This window comes from Heterodontus francisci, chromosome 12 (assembly GCF_036365525.1).
Source record: "Heterodontus francisci isolate sHetFra1 chromosome 12, sHetFra1.hap1, whole genome shotgun sequence".
Taxonomy (NCBI): domain Eukaryota; kingdom Metazoa; phylum Chordata; class Chondrichthyes; order Heterodontiformes; family Heterodontidae; genus Heterodontus; species Heterodontus francisci.
This window is the reverse complement of record NC_090382.1, coordinates 9,037,421-9,057,468: the sequence shown is the minus strand read 5'-3', so window position 1 is coordinate 9,057,468 and position 20,048 is coordinate 9,037,421.

Below are 20,048 nucleotides of genomic sequence, written 5' to 3'. Positions count from 1 at the left end.
GGGTAACTGACTGCCCTGTTTCCGGGTGAACTGACTGCCCTGTTTCCTGGGTAACTGACTGCCCTGTTTCCAGGGTAACTGACTGCCCAGTTTCCGGGGGAACTGACTGCCCAGTTTCCAGGGTCACTGACTGCCCTGTTTCCAGGGTAACTGACTGCCCTGTTTCCGGGTTAACTGACTGCCCTGTTTCCAGGGTAACTGACTGCCATGTTTCCGGGATAACTGACTGCCCTGTTTCCAGGGTAATTGACCTCCCTGTTTCCAGGATAACTGACTGCCCTATTTCCGGGGTATCTGTCTGCCCTGTTTCCAGGGTAACTGACTGCCCTGTTTCCAGGGTAACTGACTGCCCATTTTCCAGGGTAACTGATCACCCTGTTACCGGGATAACTGACTGCCCTGTTTCCGGGATAACTGACTTCCCTGTTTCCATGGTAACTGACTGCCCTGTTTCCGGGGGAACTGACTGCCCTGTTTCTAGGGTAACTGACCGCCCTGTTTCCAGGATAACTGACTGCCCTGTTTCCAGGGTAACTGATCACCCTGTTTCCGGGATCACTGTGTGCCCTGCTTCCAGGGTATAAAACTGCCCTGTTTCCGGGGTAACTGACCACCCTGTTTCCAGGGTAACTGACCACCCTGTTTCCGGGATAACTGGCAGCCCTGTTTCCAGGGGAACTGACCGCCCTGTTTCTGGGGTAACTGATCACCCTGTTTCCGGGGTAACTGACTAACCTGTTTCCAGGGTGACTGACTGCCCTGTTTCCAGGGTAACTGACTGCCCAGTTTCCGGGGTAACAGACTGCCCAGTTTCCAGGGTAACTGACTGCCCTGTTTCCAGGGTAACTGACTGCCCTGTTTCCGGGTTAACTGACTGCCCTGTTTCCTGGGTAACTGACTGCCCTGTTTCCAGGGTAACTGACTGCCCAGTTTCCGGGGGAACTGACTGCCCAGTTTCCAGGGTAACTGACTGCCCTGTTTCCAGGGTAACTGACTGCCCTGTTTCCGGGTTAACTGACTGCCCTGTTTCCAGGGTAACTGACTGCCCTGTTTCCGGGTTAACTGACTGCCCTGTTTCCAGGGTAACAGACCGCCCAGTTACCAGGTTAACTGATCGCCCTGTTTCCGGGATAACTGACTGCCCTGTTTCCGGGATAACTGGCTGCCCTGTTTCCAGGGTAACAGACTGCCCTGTTTCCAGGGGAACTGACTGCCCTGTTTCTGGGGTAACTGATCACCGTGTTTCCGGGGTAACTGACTAACCTGTTTCCAGGGTGACTGATTGCCCTGTTTCCAGGGTAACTGACCGCCTAGTTTCCGGGGTAACTGAATGCCCTGTTTCCAGAGTAACTGATCACCCTGTTTCCGGGATAACTGACTGACCTGTTTCCAGGGTAACTGACTGCCCTGATTCCAGGGTAACTGACTGCCCAGTTTCCAGGGTAACTGATCACCCTTTTTCCGGGATAACTGACTAACCTGTTTCCAGGGTGAATGACTGCCCTGTTTCCAGGGTAACTGATCATCCTTTTTCCGGGGTAACTCACTGCCCTGTTTCCGGGAAAACTGGCTGCCCAGTTTCCGGGGTAACTGATCATCCTGTTTCCAGGATAACTGACTCCCCTGTTTCCAGGGTAACTGACTGCCCAGTTTCCAGGTTAACTGATCACCCTGTTTCCGGGATAACTGACTGCCCTGCTTCCGGGATAACTGACTGCCCTGTTTCCAGGGTAACTGACTGCCCTGTTTCCGGGGTAACTGACTGCCCTGTTTCTAGGGTAACTGATCACCCTGTTTCCGGGATAACTAACAGCCCTATTTCCGGGATAACTGTCTGCTCTGTTTCCAGGGTAACTGACTGCCCTGTTTCCGGGGTAACTGACTGCCCTGTTTCAAGGATAACTGATCACCCTGTTTCCGGGGTAACTGACTAATCTGTTTCCAGGGTTAGTCACCGCCCTGTTTCCGGGGTAACTGACTGCCCTGTTTCCGGGTTAACTGATCACCTTGTTACCGGGGTAACTGACCACCCGGTTTCCAGGATAACTGACTGCCCTGTTTCCAGGGTAACTGACTGCCCTGTTTCCGGGGTAACTGACTGCCCTGATTCCGGGTTAACTGACTGCCCTGTTTCCAGGGTAACTGCCCTGTTTCCGGGTTAACTGACTGCCCTGTTTCCAGGGTAACAGACCGCCCAGTTTCCAGGTTAACTGATCGCCCTGTTTCCGGGATAACTGACTGCCCTGTTTCCGGGATAACTGGCTGCCCTGTTTCCAGGGTAACTGACTGCCCTGTTTCCAGGGGAACTGACTGCCCTGTTTCTGGGGTAACTGATCACCGTGTTTCCGGGGTAACTGACTAACCTGTTTCCAGGGTGACTGACTGCCCTGTTTCCAGGGTAACTGACCGCCCAGTTTCCGGGGTAACTGACTGCCCTGTTTCCAGGGTAACTGACTGCCCTGTTTCCACGGTAGCTGACTGCCCTGTTTCCAGGGTAACTGACTGCCCAGTTTCCAGGGTAACAGATCACCCTTTTTCAGGGATAACTGATCACCCTTTTTCCGGGATAACTGAATGCCCTGTTTCCAGGGTAACTGATCACCCTGTTTCCGGGATAACTGACTGACCTGTTTCCGGGATAACTGACTTCCCTGTTTCCATGGTAACTGACTGCCCTGTTTCCGGGGTAACTGACTGCCCTGTTTCTAGGGTAACTGACCGCCCTGTTTCCAGGATAACTGACTGCCCTGTTTCCAGGGTAACTGATCACCCTGTTTCCGGGATAACTGTGTGCCCTGTTTCCAGGGTAAAAAACTGCCCTGTTTCCGGGTTAACTGACCGCCCTGTTTCCAGGATAACTGATCACCCTGTTTCCGGGGAACTGACTAATCTGTTTCCAGGGTTACTGACCGCCCTGTTTCCGGGGTAACTGACTGCCCTGTTTCCGGGGTAACTGACCGCCCTGTTTCCAGGATAACTGATCACCCTGTTTCCGGGGTAACTGACCACCCTGTTTCCAGGGTAACTGACCACCCTGTTTCCGGGATAACTGGCAGCCCTGTTTCCAGGGGAACTGACCGCCCTGTTTCTGGGGTAACTGATCACCCTGTTTCCGGGGTAACTGACTAACCTGTTTCCAGCGTGACTGACTGCACTGTTTCCAGGGTAACTGACTGCCCAGTTTCCGGGGAAACTGACTGCCCAGTTTCCAGGGTAACTGACTGCCCTGTTTCCAGGGTAACTGACTGCCCTGTTTCCGGGTTAACTGACTGCCCTGTTTCCTGGGTAACTGACTGCCCTGTTTCCAGGGTAACTGACTGCCCAGTTTCCGGGGGAACTGACTGCCCAGTTTCCAGGGTAACTGACTGCCCTGTTTCCAGGGTAACTGACTGCCCTGTTTCCGGGTTAACTGACTGCCCTGTTTCCAGGGTAACTGACTGCCCTGTTTCCGGCTTAACTGACTGCCCTGTTTCCAGGGTAACAGACCGCCCAGTTACCAGGTTAACTGAGCGCCCTGTTTCCGGGATAACTGACTGCCCTGTTTCCGGGATAACTGGCTGCCCTGTTTCCAGGGTAACTGACTGCCCTGTTTCCAGGGGAACTGACTGCCCTGTTTCTGGCATAACTGATCACCGTGTTTCCGGGGTAACTGACTAACCTGTTTCCAGGGTGACTGATTGCCCTGTTTCCAGGGTAACTGACCGCCCAGTTTCCGGGGTAACTGAATGCCCTGTTTCCAGAGTAACTGATCACCCTGTTTCCGGGATAACTGACTGACCTGTTTCCAGGGTAACTGACTGCCCTGATTCCAGGGTAACTGACTGCCCAGTTTCCAGGGTAACTGACTGCCCTGTTTCCAGGGTAACTGACTGCCCTGTTTCCGGGTTAACTGACTGCCCTGTTTCCAGGGTAACTGACTGCCCTGTTTCCGGGTTAACTGACTGCCCTGTTTCCAGGGTAACAGACCGCCCAGTTACCAGGTTAACTGATCGCCCTGTTTCCGGGATAACTGACTGCCCTGTTTCCGGGATAACTGGCTGCCCTGTTTCCAGGGTAACAGACTGCCCTGTTTCCAGGGGAACTGACTGCCCTGTTTCTGGGGTAACTGATCACCGTGTTTCCGGGGTAACTGACTAACCTGTTTCCAGGGTGACTGATTGCCCTGTTTCCAGGGTAACTGACCGCCTAGTTTCCGGGGTAACTGAATGCCCTGTTTCCAGAGTAACTGATCACCCTGTTTCCGGGATAACTGACTGACCTGTTTCCAGGGTAACTGACTGCCCTGATTCCAGGGTAACTGACTGCCCAGTTTCCAGGGTAACTGATCACCCTTTTTCCGGGATAACTGACTAACCTGTTTCCAGGGTGAATGACTGCCCTGTTTCCAGGGTAACTGATCATCCTTTTTCCGGGGTAACTCACTGCCCTGTTTCCGGGAAAACTGGCTGCCCAGTTTCCGGGGTAACTGATCATCCTGTTTCCAGGATAACTGACTCCCCTGTTTCCAGGGTAACTGACTGCCCAGTTTCCAGGTTAACTGATCACCCTGTTTCCGGGATAACTGACTGCCCTGCTTCCGGGATAACTGACTGCCCTGTTTCCAGGGTAACTGACTGCCCTGTTTCCGGGGTAACTGACTGCCCTGTTTCTAGGGTAACTGATCACCCTGTTTCCGGGATAACTAACAGCCCTATTTCCGGGATAACTGTCTGCCCTGTTTCCAGGGTAACTGACTGCCCTGTTTCCGGGGTAACTGACTGCCCTGTTTCCAGGATAACTGATCACCCTGTTTCCGGGGTAACTGACTAATCTGTTTCGAGGGTTAGTCACCGCCCTGTTTCCGGGGTAACTGACTGCCCTGTTTCCGGGTTAACTGATCACCTTGTTACCGGGGTAACTGACCACCCGGTTTCCAGGATAACTGACTGCCCTGTTTCCAGGGTAACTGACTGCCCTGTTTCCGGGGTAACTGACTGCCCTGATTCCGGGTTAACTGACTGCCCTGTTTCCAGGGTAACTGCCCTGTTTCCGGGTTAACTGACTGCCCTGTTTCCAGGGTAACAGACCGCCCAGTTTCCAGGTTAACTGATCGCCCTGTTTCCGGGAAAACTGACTGCCCTGTTTCCGGGATAACTGGCTGCCCTGTTTCCAGGGTAACTGACTGCCCTGTTTCCAGGGGAACTGACTGCCCTGTTTCTGGGGTAACTGATCACCGTGTTTCCGGGGTAACTGACTAACCTGTTTCCAGGGTGACTGACTGCCCTGTTTCCAGGGTAACTGACCGCCCAGTTTCCGGGGTAACTGACTGCCCTGTTTCCAGGGTAACTGACTGCCCTGTTTCCACGGTAGATGACTGCCCTGTTTCCAGGGTAACTGACTGCCCAGTTTCCAGGGTAACAGATCACCCTTTTTCAGGGATAACTGATCACCCTTTTTCCGGGATAACTGAATGCCCTGTTTCCAGGGTAACTGATCACCCTGTTTCCGGGATAACTGACTGACCTGTTTCCGGGATAACTGACTTCCCTGTTTCCATGGTAACTGACTGCCCTGTTTCCGGGGTAACTGACTGCCCTGTTTCTAGGGTAACTGACCGCCCTGTTTCCAGGATAACTGACTGCCCTGTTTCCAGGGTAACTGATCACCCTGTTTCCGGGATAACTGTGTGCCCTGTTTCCAGGGTAAAAAACTGCCCTGTTTCCGGGTTAACTGACCGCCCTGTTTCCAGGATAACTGATCACCCTGTTTCCGGGGAACTGACTAATCTGTTTCCAGGGTTACTGACCGCCCTGTTTCCGGGGTAACTGACTGCCCTGTTTCCGGGGTAACTGACCGCCCTGTTTCCAGGATAACTGATCACCCTGTTTCCGGGGTAACTGACCACCCTGTTTCCAGGGTAACTGACCACCCTGTTTCCGGGATAACTGGCAGCCCTGTTTCCAGGGGAACTGACCGCCCTGTTTCTGGGGTAACTGATCACCCTGTTTCCGGGGTAACTGACTAACCTGTTTCCAGGGTGACTGACTGCCCTGTTTCCAGGGTAACTGACTGCCCAGTTTCCGGGGTAACTGACTGCCCAGTTTCCAGGGTAACTGACTGCCCTGTTTCCAGGGTAACTGACTGCCCTGTTTCCGGGTTAACTGACTGCCCTGTTTCCTGGGTAACTGACTGCCCTGTTTCCAGGGTAACTGACTGCCCAGTTTCCGGGGGAACTGACTGCCCAGTTTCCAGGGTAACTGACTGCCCTGTTTCCAGGGTAACTGACTGCCCTGTTTCCGGGTTAACTGACTGCCCTGTTTCCAGGGTAACTGACTGCCCTGTTTCCGGCTTAACTGACTGCCCTGTTTCCAGGGTAACAGACCGCCCAGTTACCAGGTTAACTGAGCGCCCTGTTTCCGGGATAACTGACTGCCCTGTTTCCGGGATAACTGGCTGCCCTGTTTCCAGGGTAACTGACTGCCCTGTTTCCAGGGGAACTGACTGCCCTGTTTCTGGCATAACTGATCACCGTGTTTCCGGGGTAACTGACTAACCTGTTTCCAGGGTGACTGATTGCCCTGTTTCCAGGGTAACTGACCGCCCAGTTTCCGGGGTAACTGAATGCCCTGTTTCCAGAGTAACTGATCACCCTGTTTCCGGGATAACTGACTGACCTGTTTCCAGGGTAACTGACTGCCCTGATTCCAGGGTAACTGACTGCCCAGTTTCCAGGGTAACTGATCACCCTTTTTCCGGGATAACTGACTAACCTGTTTCCAGGGTGACTGACTGCCCTGTTTCCAGGGTAACTGATCACCCTTTTTCCGGGGTAACTCACTGCCCTGTTTCCGGGATAACTGGCTGCCCAGTTTCCGGGGTAACTGATCATCCTTTTTCCAGGATAACTGACTCCCCTGTTTCCAGGGTAACTGACTGCCCAGTTTCCAGGTTAACTGATCACCCTGTTTCCGGGATAACTGACTGCCCTGCTTCCGGGATAACTGACTGCCCTGTTTCCGGGGTAACTGACTGCCCTGTTTCTAGGGTAACTGATCACCCTGTTTCCGGGATAACTAACAGCCCTATTTCCGGGATAACTGTCTGCCCTGTTTCCAGGGTAACTGACTGCCCTGTTTCCGGGGTAACTGACTGCCCTGTTTCCAGGATAACTGATCACCCTGTTTCCGGGGTAACTGACTAATCTGTTTCCAGGGTTACTCACCGCCCTGTTTCCGGGGTAACTGACTGCCCTGTTTCCGGGGTAACTGACTGCCCTGTTTCCAGGATAACTGATCACCCTGTTTCCGGGGTAACTGACTAATCTGTTTCCAGGGTTACTCACCGCCCTGTTTCCGGGTTAACTGACTGCCCTGTTTCCAGGGTAACAGACCGCCCAGTTTCCAGGTTAACTGATCGCCCTGTTTCCGGGATAACTGACTGCCCTGTTTCCGGGATAACTGGCTGCCCTGTTTCCAGGGTAACTGACTGCCCTGTTTCCAGGGGAACTGACTGCCCTGTTTCTGGGGTAACTGATCACCGTGTTTCCGGGGTAACTGACTAACCTGTTTCCAGGGTGACTGACTGCCCTGTTTCCAGGGTAACTGACCGCCCAGTTTCCGGGGTAACTGACTGCCCTGTTTCCAGGGTAACTGACTGCCCTGTTTCCACGGTAACTGACTGCCCTGTTTCCAGGGTAACTGACTGCCCAGTTTCCAGGGTAACAGATGACCCTTTTTCAGGGATAACTGATCACCCTTTTTCCGGGATAACTGAATGCCCTGTTTCCAGGGTAACTGATCACCCTGTTTCCGGGATAACTGACTGACCTGTTTCCAGGGTAACTGACTGCCCTGTTTCCAGGGTAACTGACTGCTCAGTTTCCAAGGTAACTGATCACCCTTTTTCCGGGATAACTGACTGCCCTGTTTCCAGGGTAACTGACTGCCCAGTTTCCAGGGTAACTGATCACCCTTTTTCCGGGATAACTGACAGCCGTGTTTCTGTGATAACTGACTGCCCTGTTTCCAGGGTAACTGATCACCCTGTTTCCGGGATAACTGACTGCCCTGTTTCCAGGGTAACAGACCGACCAGTTTCCAGGTTAACTGATCGCCCTGTTTCCGGGATAACTGACTGCCCTGTTTCCGGGATAACTGGCTGCCCTGTTTCCAGGGTAACTGACTGCCCTGTTTCCAGGGGAACTGACTGCCCTGTTTCTGGGGTAACTGATCACCGTGTTTCCGGGGTAACTGACTAACCTGTTTCCAGGGTGACTGATTGCCCTGTTTCCAGGGTAACTGACCGCCCAGTTTCCGGGGTAACTGAACGCCCTGTTTCCAGAGTAACTGATCACCCTGTTTCCGGGATATCTGACTGACCTGTTTCCAGGGTAACTGACTGCCCTGATTCCAGGGTAACTGACTGCCCAGTTTCCAGGGTAACTGATCACCCTTTTTCCGGGATAACTGACTAACCTGTTTCCAGGGTGACTGACTGCCCTGTTTCCAGGGTATCTGATCACCCTTTTTCCGGCGTAACTCACTGCCCTTTTTCCGGGATAACTGGCTGCCCAGTTTCCGGGGTAACTGATCATCCTGTTTCCAGGATAACTGACTCCCCTGTTTCCAGGGTAACTGACTGCCCAGTTTCCTGGTTAACTGATCACCCTGTTTCCGGGATAACTGACTGCCCTGCTTCCAGGATAACTGACTGCCCTGTTTCCAGGGTAACTGACTGCCCTGTTTCCGGGGTAACTGACTGCCCTGTTTCTGGGGTAACTGATCACCCTGTTTCCGGGATAACTAACAGCCCTATTTCCGGGATAACTGTCTGCCCTGTTTCCAGGGTAACTGACTGCCCTGTTTCCGGGGTAACTGAATGCCCTGTTTCCAGGATAACTGATCACCCTGTTTCCGGGGTAACTGACTAATCTGTTTCCAGGGTTACTCACCGCCCTGTTTCCGGGGTAACTGACTGACCTGTTTCCGGGTTAATTGATCACCTTGTTACCGGGGTAACTGACCACCCTGTTTCCAGGATAACTGACTGCCCTGTTTCCAGGGTAACTGACTGCCCTGTTTCCGGGGTAACTGATCACCCTGTTTCCGGGGTAACTGACTAACCTGTTTCCAGGGTGACTGACTGCCCTGTTTCCAGGGTAACTGACTGCCCAGTTTCCGGGGTAACTGACTGCCCAGTTTCCAGGGTAACTGACTGCCCTGTTTCCAGGGTAACTGACTGCCCTGTTTCCGGGTTAACTGACTGCCCTGTTTCCTGGGTAACTGACTGCCCTGTTTCCAGGGTAACTGACTGCCCAGTTTCCGGGGGAACTGACTGCCCAGTTTCCAGGGTAACTGACTGCCCTGTTTCCAGGGTAACTGACTGCCCTGTTTCCGGGTTAACTGACTGCCCTGTTTCCAGGGTAACTGACTGCCCTGTTTCCGGCTTAACTGACTGCCCTGTTTCCAGGGTAACAGACCGCCCAGTTACCAGGTTAACTGAGCGCCCTGTTTCCGGGATAACTGACTGCCCTGTTTCCGGGATAACTGGCTGCCCTGTTTCCAGGGTAACTGACTGCCCTGTTTCCAGGGGAACTGACTGCCCTGTTTCTGGCATAACTGATCACCGTGTTTCCGGGGTAACTGACTAACCTGTTTCCAGGGTGACTGATTGCCCTGTTTCCAGGGTAACTGACCGCCCAGTTTCCGGGGTAACTGAATGCCCTGTTTCCAGAGTAACTGATCACCCTGTTTCCGGGATAACTGACTGACCTGTTTCCAGGGTAACTGACTGCCCTGATTCCAGGGTAACTGACTGCCCAGTTTCCAGGGTAACTGATCACCCTTTTTCCGGGATAACTGACTAACCTGTTTCCAGGGTGACTGACTGCCCTGTTTCCAGGGTAACTGATCACCCTTTTTCCGGGGTAACTCACTGCCCTGTTTCCGGGATAACTGGCTGCCCAGTTTCCGGGGTAACTGATCATCCTGTTTCCAGGATAACTGACTCCCCTGTTTCCAGGGTAACTGACTGCCCAGTTTCCAGGTTAACTGATCACCCTGTTTCCGGGATAACTGACTGCCCTGCTTCCGGGATAACTGACTGCCCTGTTTCCAGGGTAACTGACTGCCCTGTTTCCGGGGTAACTGACTGCCCTGTTTCTAGGGTAACTGATCACCCTGTTTCCGGGATAACTAACAGCCCTATTTCCGGGATAACTGTCTGCCCTGTTTCCAGGGTAACTGACTGCCCTGTTTCCGGGGTAACTGACTGCCCTGTTTCCAGGATAACTGATCACCCTGTTTCCGGGGTAACTGACTAATCTGTTTCCAGGGTTACTCACCGCCCTGTTTCCGGGGTAACTGACTGCCCTGTTTCCGGGGTAACTGACTGCCCTGTTTCCAGGATAACTGATCACCCTGTTTCCGGGGTAACTGACTAATCTGTTTCCAGGGTTACTCACCGCCCTGTTTCCGGGTTAACTGACTGCCCTGTTTCCAGGGTAACAGACCGCCCAGTTTCCAGGTTAACTGATCGCCCTGTTTCCGGGATAACTGACTGCCCTGTTTCCGGGATAACTGGCTGCCCTGTTTCCAGGGTAACTGACTGCCCTGTTTCCAGGGGAACTGACTGCCCTGTTTCTGGGGTAACTGATCACCGTGTTTCCGGGGTAACTGACTAACCTGTTTCCAGGGTGACTGACTGCCCTGTTTCCAGGGTAACTGACCGCCCAGTTTCCGGGGTAACTGACTGCCCTGTTTCCAGGGTAACTGACTGCCCTGTTTCCACGGTAACTGACTGCCCTGTTTCCAGGGTAACTGACTGCCCAGTTTCCAGGGTAACAGATGACCCTTTTTCAGGGATAACTGATCACCCTTTTTCCGGGATAACTGAATGCCCTGTTTCCAGGGTAACTGATCACCCTGTTTCCGGGATAACTGACTGACCTGTTTCCAGGGTAACTGACTGCCCTGTTTCCAGGGTAACTGACTGCTCAGTTTCCAAGGTAACTGATCACCCTTTTTCCGGGATAACTGACTGCCCTGTTTCCAGGGTAACTGACTGCCCAGTTTCCAGGGTAACTGATCACCCTTTTTCCGGGATAACTGACAGCCCTGTTTCCGTGATAACTGACTGCCCTGTTTCCAGGGTAACTGATCACCCTGTTTCCGGGATAACTGACTGCCCTGTTTCCAGGGTAACAGACCGACCAGTTTCCAGGTTAACTGATCGCCCTGTTTCCGGGATAACTGACTGCCCTGTTTCCGGGATAACTGGCTGCCCTGTTTCCAGGGTAACTGACTGCCCTGTTTCCAGGGGAACTGACTGCCCTGTTTCTGGGGTAACTGATCACCGTGTTTCCGGGGTAACTGACTAACCTGTTTCCAGGGTGACTGATTGCCCTGTTTCCAGGGTAACTGACCGCCCAGTTTCCGGGGTAACTGAATGCCCTGTTTCCAGAGTAACTGATCACCCTGTTTCCGGGATATCTGACTGACCTGTTTCCAGGGTAACTGACTGCCCTGATTCCAGGGTAACTGACTGCCCAGTTTCCAGGGTAACTGATCACCCTTTTTTGGGATAACTGACTAACCTGTTTCCAGGGTGACTGACTGCCCTGTTTCCAGGGTATCTGATCACCCTTTTTCCGGCGTAACTCACTGCCCTTTTTCCGGGATAACTGGCTGCCCAGTTTCCGGGGTAACTGATCATCCTGTTTCCAGGATAACTGACTCCCCTGTTTCCAGGGTAACTGACTGCCCAGTTTCCTGGTTAACTGATCACCCTGTTTCCGGGATAACTGACTGCCCTGCTTCCAGGATAACTGACTGCCCTGTTTCCAGGGTAACTGACTGCCCTGTTTCCGGGGTAACTGACTGCCCTGTTTCTGGGGTAACTGATCACCCTGTTTCCGGGATAACTAACAGCCCTATTTCCGGGATAACTGTCTGCCCTTTTTCCAGGGTAACTGACTGCCCTGTTTCCGGGGTAACTGACTGCCCTGTTTCCAGGACAACTGATCACCCTGTTTCCGGGGTAACTGACTAATCTGTTTCCAGGGTTACTCACCGCCCTGTTTCCGGGGTAACTGACTGACCTGTTTCCGGGTTAATTGATCGCCTTGTTACCGGGGTAACTGACCACCCTGTTTCCAGGATAACTGACTGCCCTGTTTCCAGGGTAACTGACTGCCCTGTTTCCGGGGTAACTGACTGCCCTGTTTCCGGGTTAACTGACTGCCCTGTTTCCAGGGTAACAGACCGCCCAGTTTCCAGGTTAACTGATCGCCCTGTTTCCGGGATAACTGACTGCCCTGTTTCCGGGATAACTGGTTGCCCTGTTTCCAGGGTAACTGACTGCCCTGTTTCCAGGGGAACTGACTGCCCTGTTTCTGGGGTAACTGATCACCGTGTTTCCGGGGTAGCTGACTAACCTGTTTCCAGGGTGACTGACTGCCCTGTTTCCAGGGTAACTGACCGCCCAGTTTCCGGGGTAACTGACTGCCCTGTTTCCAGGGTAACTGACTGCCCTGTTTCCACGGTAACTGACTGCCCTGTTTCCAGGGTAACTGACTGCCCAGTTTCCAGGGTAACAGATCACCCTTTTTCAGGGATAACTGATCACCCTTTTTCCGGGATAACTGAATGCCCTGTTTCCAGGGTAACTGATCACCCTGTTTCCGGGATAACTGACTGACCTGTTTCCAGGGTAACTGACTGCCCTGTTTCCAGGGTAACTGACTGCCCAGTTTCCAGGGTAACTGATCACCCTTTTTCCGGGATAACTGATTGCCCTGTTTCCAGGGTAACTGACTGCCCAGTTTCCAGGGTAACTGATCACCCTTTTTCCGGGATAACTGACTGCCCTGTTTCCGTGATAACTGACTGCCCTGTTTCCAGGGTAACTGATCACCCTGTTTCCGGGATAACTGACTGCCCTGTTTCCAGGGTAACTGACTGCCCAGTTTCCAGGGAAACTGATCACCCTTTTTCCGGGATAACTGACTGCCCTGTTTGCAGGGTCACTGACTGCCCTATTTCCAGGGTAACTGATCACCCTGTTTCCAGGGTAACTGACTGCCCTTTTTCCGGGATAACTGACTGCCCCGTTTCCAGGGTAAATGTCTGCCCAGTTTCCAGGGTAACTGAGCACCCTGTTTCCGGGATATCTGACTGCCCTGTTTCTCGGATAACTGACTGCCCTGTTTCCAGGTTAACTCACTGTACTGTTTCCAGGGTAACTGACTGCCCTGTTTCCAGGGTAACTAACTGCCCATTTTCCAGGGTAACTGATCACCCTGTTACCGGGATAACTGACTGCCCTGTTTCCGGGATAACTGACTTCCCTGTTTCCATGGTAACTGACTGCCCTGTTTCCGGGGTAACTGACTGCCCAGTTTCCGGGGTAACTGACTGCCCTGTTTCCAGGGTAACTGACCGCCCTGTTTCCAGGATAACTGACTGCCCTGTTTCCAGGGTAACTGATCACCCTGTTTCCGGGATAACTGTGTGCCCTGTTTCCAGGGTAAAAAACTGCCCTGTTTCCGGGGTAACTGACCGCCCTGTTTCCAGGATAACTGATCACCCTGTTTCCGGGGAACTGACTAATCTGTTTCCAGGGTTACTGACCGCCCTGTTTCCGGGGTAACTGACTGCCCTGTTTCCGGGGTAACTGACCGCCCTGTTTCCAGGATAACTGATCTCCCTGTTTCCGGGGTAACTGACCACCCTGTTTCCAGGGCAACTGACCACCCTGTTTCCGGGATAACTGGCAGCCCTGTTTCCAGGGGAACTGACCGTCCTGTTTCTGGGGTAACTGATCACCCTGTTTCCGGGGTAACTGACTGCCCTGTTTCCAGGGTGACTGACTGCCCTGTTTCCAGGGTAACTGACTGCCCAGTTTCCGGGGTAACTGACTGCCCAGTTTCCAGGGTAACTGACTGCCCTGTTTCCAGGGTAACTGACTGCCCTGTTTCCGGGTTAACTGACTGCCCTGTTTCCTGGGTAACTGACTGCCCTGTTTCCAGGGTAACTGATCACCCTGATTCCGGGATAACTGACTGCCCTGTTTCCAGGGTAACTGACTGCCCAGTTTCCAGGGAAACTGATCAATCTTTTTCCGGGATAACTGATTGTCCTGTTTGCGGGATAACTGACTGCCCTATTTCCAGGGTAACTGATCACACTGTTTCCAGGGTAACAGACCGCCCAGTTTCCAGGTTAACTGATCGCCCTGTTTCCAGGATAACTGACTGCCCTGTTTCCGGGATAACTGGCTGCCCTGTTTCCAGGGTAACTGACTGCCCTGTTTCCAGGGGAACTGACTGCCCTGTTTCTGGGGTAACTGATCACCGTGTTTCCGGGGTAACTGACTAACCTGTTTCCAGGGTGACTGATTGCCCTGTTTCCAGGGTAACTGACTGCCCAGTTTCCGGGGTAACTGAATGCCCTGTTTCCAGAGAAACTGATCACCCTGTTTCCGGGATAACTGACTGACCTGTTTCCAGGGTAACTGACTGCCCTGATTCCAGGGTAACTGACTGCCCAGTTTCCAGGGTAACTGATCACCCTGATTCCGGGATAACTGACTGCCCTGTTTCCAGGGTAACTGACTGCCCAGTTTCCAGGGAAACTGATCAATCTTTTTCCGGGATAACTGATTGTCCTGTTTGCGGGATAACTGACTGCCCTATTTCCAGGGTAACTGATCACACTGTTTCCAGGGTAACTGACTGCCCTGTTTCCGGGGTAACTGACTGCCCTGTTTCCAGGGTAACTGTCTGCCCAGTTTCCAGGGTAACTGATCACCCTGTTTCCGGGATATCAGACTGCCCTGTTTCTGGGATAACTGACTGCCCTGTTTCCAGGTTAACTCACTGTACTGTTTCCAGGTTAACTGACTGCCCTGTTTCCAGGTAACTGACCGCCCTGTTTCCAGGATAACTGACTGCCCTATTTCCGGGGTATCTGTCTGCCCTGTTTCCAGGGTAACTGACTGCCCTGTTTCCAGGGTAACTGACTGCCCATTTTCCAGGGTAACTGATCACCCAGTTTCCAGGGTAACTGACTGCCCTGTTTCCGGGGTAACTGACTGCCCTGTTTCTAGGGTAACTGACCGCCCTGTTTCCAGGATAACTGACTGCCCTGTTTCCAGGATAACTGATCACCCTGTTTCCGGGGTAACTGACTAATCTGTTTCCAGGGTTACTCACCGCCCTGTTTCCGCGGTAACTGACTGCCCTGTTTCCGGGTTAACTGATCACCTTGTTACCGGGGTAACTGACCACCCTGTTTCCAGGATAACTGACTGCCCTGTTTCCAGGGTAACTGACTGCCCTGTTTCCGGAGTAACTGATCTCCCTGTTTCCAGGATAACTGACTGCCCTGTTTCCAGGGGAACTGACTGCCCTGTTTCCGGGGTAACTGACTGCTCAGTTTCCAGGTTAACTGATCACCCTGTTTCCGGGAGAACTGACTGCCCTGTTTCCGGGATAACTGGCTGCCCTGTTTCCAGGGTAACTGACTGCCCTGTTTCCAGGGTAAGTGACTGCCCTGTTTCTGGGGTAACTGATCACCCTGTTTCCGGGGTAACTGACTAACCTGTTTCCAGGGTGACTGACTGCCCTGTTTCCAGGGTAACTGATCACCCTTTTTCCGGGGTAACTCACTGCCCAGTTTCCGGGATAACTGGCTGCCCAGTTTCCGGGGTAATTGATCATCCTGTTTCCAGGATAACTGACTCCCCTGTTTCCAGGGTAACTGACTGCCCAGTTTCCAGGGTAACTGACTGCCCTGTTTCCGGGGTAACTGACTGCCCTGTTTCCAGGGTCACTGACTGCCCAGTTTCCAGTTTAACTGATCACCCTGTTTCCGGGATAACTGACTGCCCTGCTTCCGGGATAACTGACTGCACTGTTTCCAGGGTAACTGAATGCCCTGTTTCCGGGGTAATTGACTGCCCTGTTTCTAGGGTAACTGATCACCCTGTTTCCGGGATAACTGACAGCCCTATTTCCGGGATAACTGTCTGCCCTGTTTCCAGGGTAACTGACTGCCCTGTTTCCGGGGTAACTGACTGCCCTGTTTCCAGGATAACTGATCACCCTGTTTCCGGGGTAACTGACTAATCTGTTTCCAGGGTTACTCACCGCCCTGTTTCCGGGGTAACTGACTGCCCTGTTTCCGGGTTAACTGATCACCTTGTTACCGGGGTAACTGACCACCCTGTTTCCAGGATAACTGACTGCCCTGTTTCCAGGGTAACTGACTGCCCTGTTTCCGGGGTAACTGATCTCCCTGTTTCCAGGATAACTGACTGCCCTGTTCCCAGGGGAACTGACTGGCCTGTTTCCGGGGTAACTGACTGCTCAGTTTCCAGGTTAACTGATCGCCCTGTATCCGGGAGAACTGACTGCCCTGTTTCCGGGATAACTGACTGCCCTGTTTCCAGGGGAAGTGACTGCCCTGTTTCTGGGGTAACTGATCACCCTGTTTCCGGGGTAACTGACTAACCTGTTTCCAGGGTGACTGACTGCCCTGTTTCCAGGGTAACTGATCACCCTTTTTCCGGGGTAACTCACTGCCCTGTTTCCGGGATAACTGGCTGCGCAGTTTCCGGGGTAATTGATCATCCTGTTTCCAGGGTGACTGACTCCCCTGTTTCCAGGGTAACTGACTGCCCAGTTTCCAGGGTAACTGACTGCCCTGTTTCCGGGGTAACTGACTGCCCTGTTTCCAGGGTCACTGACTGCCCAGTTTCCAGTTTAACTGATCACCCTGTTTCCGGGATAACTGACTGCCCTGCTTCCGGGATAACTGACTGCACTGTTTCCAGGGTAACTGACTGCCCTGTTTCCGGGGTAATTGACTGCCCTGTTTCTAGGGTAACTGATCACCCTGTTTCCGGGATAACTGACAGCCCTATTTCCGGGATAACTGTCTGCCCTGTTTCCAGGGTAACTGACTGCCCTGTTTCCGGGGTAACTGATCTCCCTGTTTCCAGGATAACTGACTGCCCTGTTTCCGGGATAACTGGCTGCGCAGTTTCCGGGGTAACTGACTGCCCTGATTCCAGGGTAACTGACTGCCCAGTTTCCGGGGTAACTGACTGCCCAGTTTCCAGTGTAACTGACTGCCCTGTTTCCAGGGTAACTGACTGCCCTGTTTCCGGGTTAACTGACTGCCCTGTTTCCAGGGTAACTGACTGCCCTGTTTTCAGGGTAACTGACTGCCCTGTTTCCGGGTTAACTGACTGCCCTGTTTCCAGGGTAACAGACCGCCCAGTTTGCAGGTTAACTGATCGCCCTGTTTCCAGGTTAACTGATCGCCCTTTTTCCGGGATAACTGGCTGCCCTGTTTCCAGGGTAACTGACTGCCCTGTTTCCAGGGGAACTGACTGCCCTGTTTCTGGGGTAACTGATCACCCTGTTTCCGGGGTAACTGACTGCCCTGTTTCCAGGGTAACTGACTGCCCTGTTTCCGGGTTAACTGACTGCCCTGTTTCCTGGGTAACTGACTGCCCTGTTTCCAGGGTGACTGACTGCCCTGTTTCCAGGGTAACTGACTGCCCAGTTTCCGGGGTAACTGACTGCCCAGTTTCCAGGGTAACTGACTGCCCTGTTTCCAGGGTAACTGACTGCCCTGTTTCCGGGTTAACTGACTGCCCTGTTACCTGGGTAACTGACTGCCCTGTTTCCAGGGTAACTGACTGCCCAGTTTCCGGGGGAACTGACTGCCCAGTTTCCAGGGTAACTGACTGCCCTGTTTCCAGGGTAACTGACTGCCCTGTTTCCGGGTTAACTGACTGCCCTGTTTCCAGGGTAACTGACTGCCCTGTTTCCGGGTTAACTGACTGCCCTGTTTCCAGGGTAACAGACCGCCCAGTTTCCAGGTTAACTGATCGCCCTGTTTCCGGGATAACTGACTGCCCTGTTTCCGGGATAACTGGCTGCCCTGTTTCCAGGGTAACTGACTGCCCTGTTTCCAGGGGAACTGACTGCCCTGTTTCTGGGGTAACTGATCACCGTGTTTCCGGGGTAACTGACTAACCTGTTTCCAGGGTGACTGATTGCCCTGTTTCCAGGGTAACTGACTGCCCAGTTTCCGGGGTAACTGAATGCCCTGTTTCCAGAGTAACTGATCACCCTGTTTCCGGGATAACTGACTGACCTGTTTCCAGGGTAACTGACTGCCCTGATTCCGGGGTAACTGACTGCCCAGTTTCCAGGGTAACTGATCACCCTGATTCCGGGATAAATGACTGCCCTGTTTCCAGGGTAACTGACTGCCCAGTTTCCAGGGAAACTGATCAACCTTTTTCCGGGATAACTGATTGTCCTGTTTGCGGGATAACTGACTGCCCTATTTCCAGGGTAACTGATCACACTGTTTCCAGGGTAACTGACTGCCCTGTTTCCTGGGTAACTGACTGCCCTGTTTCCAGGGTAACTGTCTGCCCAGTTTCCAGGGTAACTGATCACCCTGTTTCCGGGATATCAGACTGCCCTGTTTCTGGGATAACTGACTGCCCTGTTTCCAGGTTAACTCACTGTACTGTTTCCAGGTTAACTGACTGCCCTGTTTCCAGGTAACTGACCGCCCTGTTTCCAGGATAACTGACTGCCCTATTTCCGGGGTATCTGTCTGCCCTGTTTCCAGGGTAACTGACTGCCCTGTTTCCAGGGTAACTGACTGCCCATTTTCCAGGGTAACTGACTGCCCTGTTTCTAGGGTAACTGACCGCCCTGTTTCCAGGATAACTGACTGCCCTGTTTCCAGGATAACTGATCACCCTGTTTCCGGGGTAACTGACTAATCTGTTTCCAGGGTTACTCACCGCCCTGTTTCCGGGGTAACTGACTGCCCTGTTTCCGGGTTAACTGATCACCTTGTTACCGGGGTAACTGACCACCCTGTTTCCAGGGTAACTGACTGCCCAGTTTCCAGGGTAACTGACTGCCCTGTTTCCGGGGTAACTGACTGCCCTGTTTCCAGGGTAACTGACTGCCCAGTTTCCAGGTTAACTGATCACCCTGTTTCCGGGATAACTGACTGCCCTGCTTCCGGGATAACTGACTGCCCTGTTTCCAGGGTAACTGACTGCCCTGTTTCCGGGGTAACTGACTGCCCTGTTTCTAGGGTAACTGATCACCCTGTTTCCGGGATAACTGACAGCCCTATTTCCGGGATAACTGTCTGCCCTGTTTCCAGGGTAACTGACTGCCCTGTTTCCGGGGTAACTGACTGCCCTGTTTCCAGGATAACTGATCACCCTGTTTCCGGGGTAACTGACTAATCTGTTTCCAGGGTTACTCACCGCTCTGTTTCCGGGGTAACTGACTGCCCTGTTTCCGGGTTAACTGATCACCTTGTTACCGGGGTAACTGACCACCCTGTTTCCAGGATAACTGACTGCCCTGTTTCCAGGGTAACTGACTGCCCTGTTTCCGGGGTAACTGATCTCCCTGTTTCCAGGATATCTGACTGCCCTGTTTCCAGGGGAACTGACTGCCCTGTTTCCGGGGTAACTGACTGCTCAGTTTCCAGGTTAACTGAACGCCCTGTTTCCGGGAGAACTGACTGCCCTGTTTCCGGGATAACTGACTGCCCTGTTTCCAGGGTAACTGACTGCCCTGTTTCCAGGGGAAGTGACTGCCCTGTTTCTGGGGTAACTGATCACCCTGTTTCCGGGGTAACTGACTAACCTGTTTCCAGGGTGACTGACTGCCCTGTTTCCAGGGTAACTGATCACCCTTTTTCCAGGGTAACTCACTGCCCTGTTTCCGGGATAACTGGCTGCGCAGTTTCCGGGGTAACTGACTGCCCTGATTCCAGGTTAACTGACTGCCCAGTTTCCGGGGTAACTGACTGCCCAGTTTCCAGTGTAACTGACTGCCCTGTTTCCAGGGTAACTGACTGCCCTGTTTCCGGGTTAACTGACTGCCCTGTTTCCAGGGTAACTGACTGCCCTGTTTTCAGGGTAACTGACTGCCCTGTTTCCGGGTTAACTGACTGCCCTGTTTCCAGGGTAACAGACCGCCCAGTTTCCAGGTTAACTGATCGCCCTGTTTC